A 7,110-nucleotide genomic window follows, 5' to 3' on the forward strand; every position below is an offset into this window, starting at 1 on the left:
ACAGATTGATTTGAAGTGTCTGACAAACATCGAATGACCGCCATTTTGAATTCCAATATGGCCGCCTCGACAAAATATTCAAAATCCCTATCTCGATTTCTAGGTGGTGAGTGACGCTGAAATTAGGTGTAAACAAGTATTTTAACATACTGAGTTAAAATATTAATGTGATGTGTCTGACAAACGCAATGCCTGCTATTTTGAATTCCAATGTGGCCACGAAGACAAACACCACAACTAACATTCACGAGCATGTCAAAAAGTGCAGCAAAAAGGAAGCATAATGCACCTTTCACTGACGTCACAATGTAAATACAGCAGCGCGCACTCAATCAGTTAGAAACGCGCGCTCAATCAGGTAGCCTAATTTACAAACCCGAGATAGAGATTTTCAACACTCCAACATGGCAACTTTGTATAAAAATTCAAATTGGCTACCGTGCAGCTTGTCAGACATATCAAATAAGTCTGTTATTGAAGTCATCATATCACCATGCTTTTATTTATCAAATTCCAATGGCTTATGTCATTCAGAACTGAAGATAGGGATCTTTGACGGCGGCCATATTGGAATTCAAAATGGCTGCCGACCCCGTGGCTAGATCTCTTGGATCCGGCAATTTTTGAAATCAGCGCCCCAAAATACCTCTATATGCAAAATTTCATACTTTCCACCGGATGTGAGCATCTTTTTCACATATCTGCCCCACTAACTACTTCATAAATGGTTTCTTGGTACAAAAAGTTGAAAGCCCAATCTTCGTCTCCACCAATAATTTAAAGCTGATAAAAAAACCCCAAGAAATAAGGAGAAAATATTTTGATATCTTTAGTCATAAATTCAAGAATGATTTTCTTGTTATGTAACAAGTGAAGAGTCATTGGATATGTTTCATTTTGATCTACAGATATCTGATAATGGACCGACTTTAAAATGTCTAAAATTGGCGCCTAACCCATTATGCCATCAAACTCTTCACAGTCTGGGAACATGATACTGTGTGCAATGCAGATGGAAGCACACACACACACACACACACACACACACACACACACACACATCACACACACGCACACACACACACACACGCACACACACACACACACACACACACAAACAAACACAAGCCAACAAGTACACAGTGGCGAAGCCTTATGAAGTATATCTTACACTTGAGTCTTGTGCCACAAATATTAGTTGCGATACCGTACTGCTTTTGTGGGCATTAATACTGCACGTAAGCAAGCTACTGGTGCTGTAAGAAATAGAAGTCGCCTGTCAGCCATACTGGCTTCAATCTGGGCAATGTCATCTTGAATGTCATATAATGTTGTACAGCATTTTAAGCAATATTTTCTGTGACTACTAGTATTACACAAGCTTTTGCTCAAACAAAGCAAAGAAAACTACACACGAATTCAAGACGGCAACAGGCACACTGTGGACTGAATGTGTATTTAAAGTAAAATGCTCCGCCAGATATCACAAGCTAACATTTATATAGAGTGTAAAATTAGGAAAACAGAACTGTAGAAGTTTCATCACAACTTGACAAGGGATCTAAGACAAATAGAATTTTACAGTTTCATGTGTTAAAAAAAGTGTCACTGGTCACAAAATAATTATGTATTTGCTAATTAATGTTTGGTGTTGCTACACCTCTTTTTGACCTGCTTACAGATGTGTACTAAATTCTATTTGTGTGTGTGTGTGTGTGTGTGTGTGTGTGTGTGTGTGTGTGAATGAAATAAGAATAAAACTAAATAATTATTCACATCAATTGATGTGGAGTTGCAAAAAAAAAAAAGAAGTACAATGTACAACCACCACAAGTTGACAGCTTATATAGAAACAATTACTAATAACAAACAGACTCGAAAAACGTCCAAATCCGTACATTGATTATTTCTTTTTTCTTGCAAAAGTTGACTGTTCGTAATGAAAAAAAGATGGCCCTGAGAAATTCGGACAAACAGACACAAAGTCGGGTGGAAATTGATCTGGAGACAGAAACTGGTTTATAACTTCAAACCCATCTCAAGGTGTGGTTTTTTTTTTTTTTTTTTTTTTTTGGGGGGGGGGAGCCGAATTACAGTAAGACTTCCCAATCTATTATCGTTGTTCGATTATACAGACTAAAATTCATTCACTAACTCGAATTATATATATGTATATATATTTTTTTTTTTCTGGGGGGGGGGGGGCTTTTTTCCCTCTCTCTCTTGGAAAAGAGATGAACGTTCAATTTGACCTTTCTGAAACAATTTAGAAACCAAATCACGTGTGGTTAAACTGAAGATATACTGGGATTGCTATTCTTTAGCTTCATATCGAATAGTTTCAATATTAACGATTAATATTACTTCAGCTTCGACAACGGACTCGCTCAAAAGTATCGTAATCTTGGGGGAAACCAATATGTAAAAGGCCACATACACAACATGACTTTTACAAAATTCCACTGGTAAATCTTCGATGGGATGAATTTTCTATAAATAAGAGAGTCTTGGGCAAACTCGCAAATTGCCCAATTACAAAAGCTACAAAATGCCGCTGCACGTATTGTTTCTTTGTCAAGTAAACGCAGTCATATCACACCTATCCTGAAGAGTCTTCATTGGTTGCCTGTACAGGAGCGTATTCGGTTTAAGATACTTCTTTTGGTTTATCATGTTATTGAGGGAACAGCTCCTGATTACAATGTTTGTTTGTTTCGTCAATACCAACCTTCACGAACTCTTCGATCCTCAACTTCAGGTCTCTTACATATTCCGTTTTCTAGGAAATCTTGGGGGAACGAGCTTTCGCTCACGCTGGACCAACACTGTGGAATTCACTTCCTCGTGAGCTGAAAGACTCGAGCTCTATAACATCTTTCAGGAGTAATTTAAAATCCTATCTGTTTAGCAGTGCATTTTGAAGACCAGTGTCTTTTGAAGACAGACTTTCATGTCTTTTTTTTTTCTGCTTCTTCATCCTTCTTCTATTACTGTGATGTACTTGTATTTTCAATCTGTTTGCTTTGATGTACAATTGTAAAGCGCCTTGAGCATTTAATCAAAGTGGAGAACGGCGCTATAGAAATTGTATGTATTATTATTATTATCATTTGCTAAATGGCGGCCAGCGAAGCATGCCAGGGAGAAACTAAGACGACTGTCGCTATATAATAGATTAATTCCCTCGTGGTATGATGGGAAGTAATCCTACACAAAGAATTATATCACCTTTGCTGTCTTGATTTTTTTAAAATTTCAATGCATATTTTCAGAAATGTAAATACCATGAACACTGACTCGTTTGACATAACTATCAACAATCACAACAACAACAATAACAATGATAACACCAAAGGTAATATTAAAAATGATGATAATGATAATGACAATAATAATGATAATGATATTAACAATGATGATAATAACAGTAATAATAATGATGATAATAATGATAATAATGATAACAAGAACAACAATAACAACAATTATTACAACCACAAAATTGACAATAGAAATAACAATGACAATCTAATAATAGTAGCGATAACAACTCAAATCCTTGTAGCACGAGTAAAACTTACCGGCTATGTGATTACCTACGTCATTGGACCACTTCGCTGCCCTCGACCGCGTCTAATTCACACCGAAGCTTGGAAAACATACAAGCAGCGCTTCTTGTTTATTGTGATTAGTCTTCTACTTCACAGCTCAATATCTATATAAAGTGCCCAAAGTGTTTTGGTGAAATCGAAATCCTTTTCATCCCAGTCTTATCTTTTTGCAAGATACTCTCCGTGTTCGCCATCCCTTCTCTTCTCCTCCCTTCTCTCCATATATCAATTCGCCCTATATATTACATTCAATTCAACTCCATTTGAATCATATTCAATTACAAAATCACATTTTCCCTATATACAATTACAAAACAAAATCAATGTGATACGTACATACATAAACATACAGAATATATTTATATTCTCTTTTTGTCCCCTGTTTCATACGACATATATATGTAACCTAGAAATATCTTTTAACATTGTTACACATTTTTTGATGACATTGCTCAGCTCACGCGATCTATCAACAACAGAATCAAGAACTTCCCCGAAGAAATTTTGATAGTTATCTTTTTAATGTGCAATCATAGTAATAAACATATACAACAATTTTCTAAATACCATCGATTTGATGCTTTTCCTGTGAAAGTAATTCACAAAGCAGTTAACAAAGAAAGGAATTACTAATTTCCATTTGGAGGACGTTAGCATTGTAGAGAGAGAGAGAGAGAGAGAGAGATGTATGGCTTTCCCTAAAAATAAAGCAAGATGCAAGTTTAAAGGAAAGCCACATAAAGTACAACAGTAATATACAATTTGCAGTATGCGCGCATGCGCGTATATATTGCATGTATATCAATTATACGGGCATGTATGCCTATATACAAAATATGTCATCAAACGTTTTGATATTACACTGTATTCCGAGGCAAAGTTGAATTTGTTTAACATCAACCAATTTATGACGTTCTATCAAGATAACACTGGCCAATAGCGTGGTCTCGTAATAAGATATCGCAGAATCGCTTTTTCCCCCTCACTTTGATCAGCGTAAAGTGGTGTCCATTGATGGCGGTTGTGCCAAAATATATGCATGATGCATGTTTGGCTTCACCATGCATGGTGAGCCTCAAGTTTCGTAGTAGTTGCAACCCGGCGCCGAGGCGAACAGCGTCACACTGACGTCACCTTTGGCGCGACTATTCACTTCGCAGACGCCCCCAACGATGTTGAACGACTCGCACCCCTCGTAGCGCTCGCACAACGATGCGCAGCGAACCGCGCTGTTTACTCGGATGCGATCAATCACGTGACCTTCAAGACATCTATTGGTAATGACATTCCCGCCAGCATCTTTCGACAAAGCGTACACCGCCGCCTTGTAGCGTGGGGACGAAAACCAAGATATGGAGCTTATGGTTTGAGGGACTAGCGTCGAAACAGGTGCGTTGGTTGTCGCCTTGGGAACTGCTCGTGCAAACACACCCGCAAGAGAACACACGGATTTAGAGAAGGAAAGTAAATATAAAAAAAATGATTGAACACGATATAATTCAAACTAAGCATCGTGAAGTTCTCAACAATGGTGAAAAAAGTCACAGTTCTTGTGAAGAAGGGAAGGAGATGGTAGGCAAATACACCCTGTATACATATATTATCTATGCCCATACATCTTTCTATATAGCTGTTTCTATCATGACATATGAACTAATGTTGTCTAGCATGTCATCCGTTAAAACGACGGAGGTAATTCAGATACTTCGTTTGCAGCTCTGTGAAAGTAGCTAGCGCTAAAATTCATACTGAAGCACATCCGAGACTGGAAGTATGAAGACATATCATAACATTCTTTGCAGATGCTTTATCTTTTTTTCAATGCTTTAAAACTTCGTTACGCCTCTCCGAAAGATAGCACCTCAAATTTTCTTTTCGAAGAGTCAGTACTGAGACAACAAAGATTATAATGGTGAAATTCTCACGATTTATCATCATACTTATAATAATCATCATCATCACCATCATTTCAGCGTTACCATTGCTTATAAACACATACACACACATGCACAAGCAAATATATATATATATATATATATATGTATACTATATGTATATGTATGTGTATGTGTATATGTATATGTATAAGTTGAATATGTATATATATATATATATATATATATATATATATGTATATGTATATATAAAATTATATGTATATGCATATGTATATTTATTCATATTATATCAGTGCTCGACATCAGCGATGGTCCGGTGGCCTGATCGGGTAATTAAGATTTAAAAGAAGATCGCTATGTTGTTTGTTCTTTTTTTTTTATTTCGGGCCACCAAAGATAAAGTTTAGCGCTGAACTGAATCCTTCAAATACATGTATGAAGTACATAAAATACAATATATAACATATTGTATAATTATATGTATATACATATGCCTACGTTCTCAATATATATACCTATATAATTATGTATAATACATATTATTTTAGTTTACGTTGAATAAACACAGAGGAGGAAACAACCAGTAAATTTGATTGGTCGAGTGTGATCATGCCGTTTTGCTGCTGGCTATAATCAGTTTGCAAAGGGTCGTCATAACACTACAATTTCCATGTATATCTATAATTATAATTTCACACATCCGTGTTATCTTTGATATCAAATCAATAAAACAAACGAAAATCGGATAGCCCTGGGTATACTCTACCTTCGCACAGAACGTGCCTGGCATTGCCGCGACAGCTCCAGTTCTTCAGCCGACCAGCGTTCGAGAAAATTCCCTCGGCTAAGCAGTTCATAGTCGTGTTGTTAAACCTAGGATGACCGTCTCCCCACCATTCTTGACATTAGGAAATGAATAATCATTAAGGTGATGATGTCACAAAATAAAAATGTAGGCATAACGGAGTCAGAACTTCTTGTATCAGAGAATTTATCGTGGTTTTCTACAGTGCAATAATACTTCATAATTATTCAAGTGGACTTTTATGGGTAAAAAGAGCTAAAGCGAAGAAACAGAAAGATAATAGAACAATCAATCAGATGAATCAGACATGAAGTCAGAGAGTTATCATAGTACAAGGTGATCATAATCGCTGTACAACTCGAAGCTCTGTTGCAGATTTATTTCAAACCACTTGTCATCATGCTGTAAGGTCACTCTTTTTACTCTGGACTACAATTATATTGGACTTCATTTTCCTATTCTTGTAAGTCCCATGCTCTTTACTCTCGACTACAATTATATTGGACTTCATTTTCCTATTCCTATAAGTCTCATGTAAATCGTCTGCAACGTCTGCAGAACTGGGCAGCGGGTCTGTTGTGTGAGGTATGGGGAAAGTCCAGAAACTAGAATGCCTTCGCCTGAGGTGTGCCTGTTAGAAGAACCACTTATGCACACGTAATACAGCATTCGCAGCATTGAACGTATCTTGCAGAATCATGTAGGCCTACATTAGGAGCTTTTCAAGGAAAAGTATTACTGTGATACATTTGACTCCACAATATACTACCCCCCTCCCCCCCCCCCCCCCACAAAC

The sequence above is a fragment of the Diadema antillarum genome, unplaced genomic scaffold (genome assembly GCF_040938485.1).
Source record: "Diadema antillarum isolate AM-2024a unplaced genomic scaffold, OU_Dant_1.0 seq00001985_RagTag, whole genome shotgun sequence".
NCBI lineage: Eukaryota > Metazoa > Echinodermata > Echinoidea > Diadematoida > Diadematidae > Diadema > Diadema antillarum.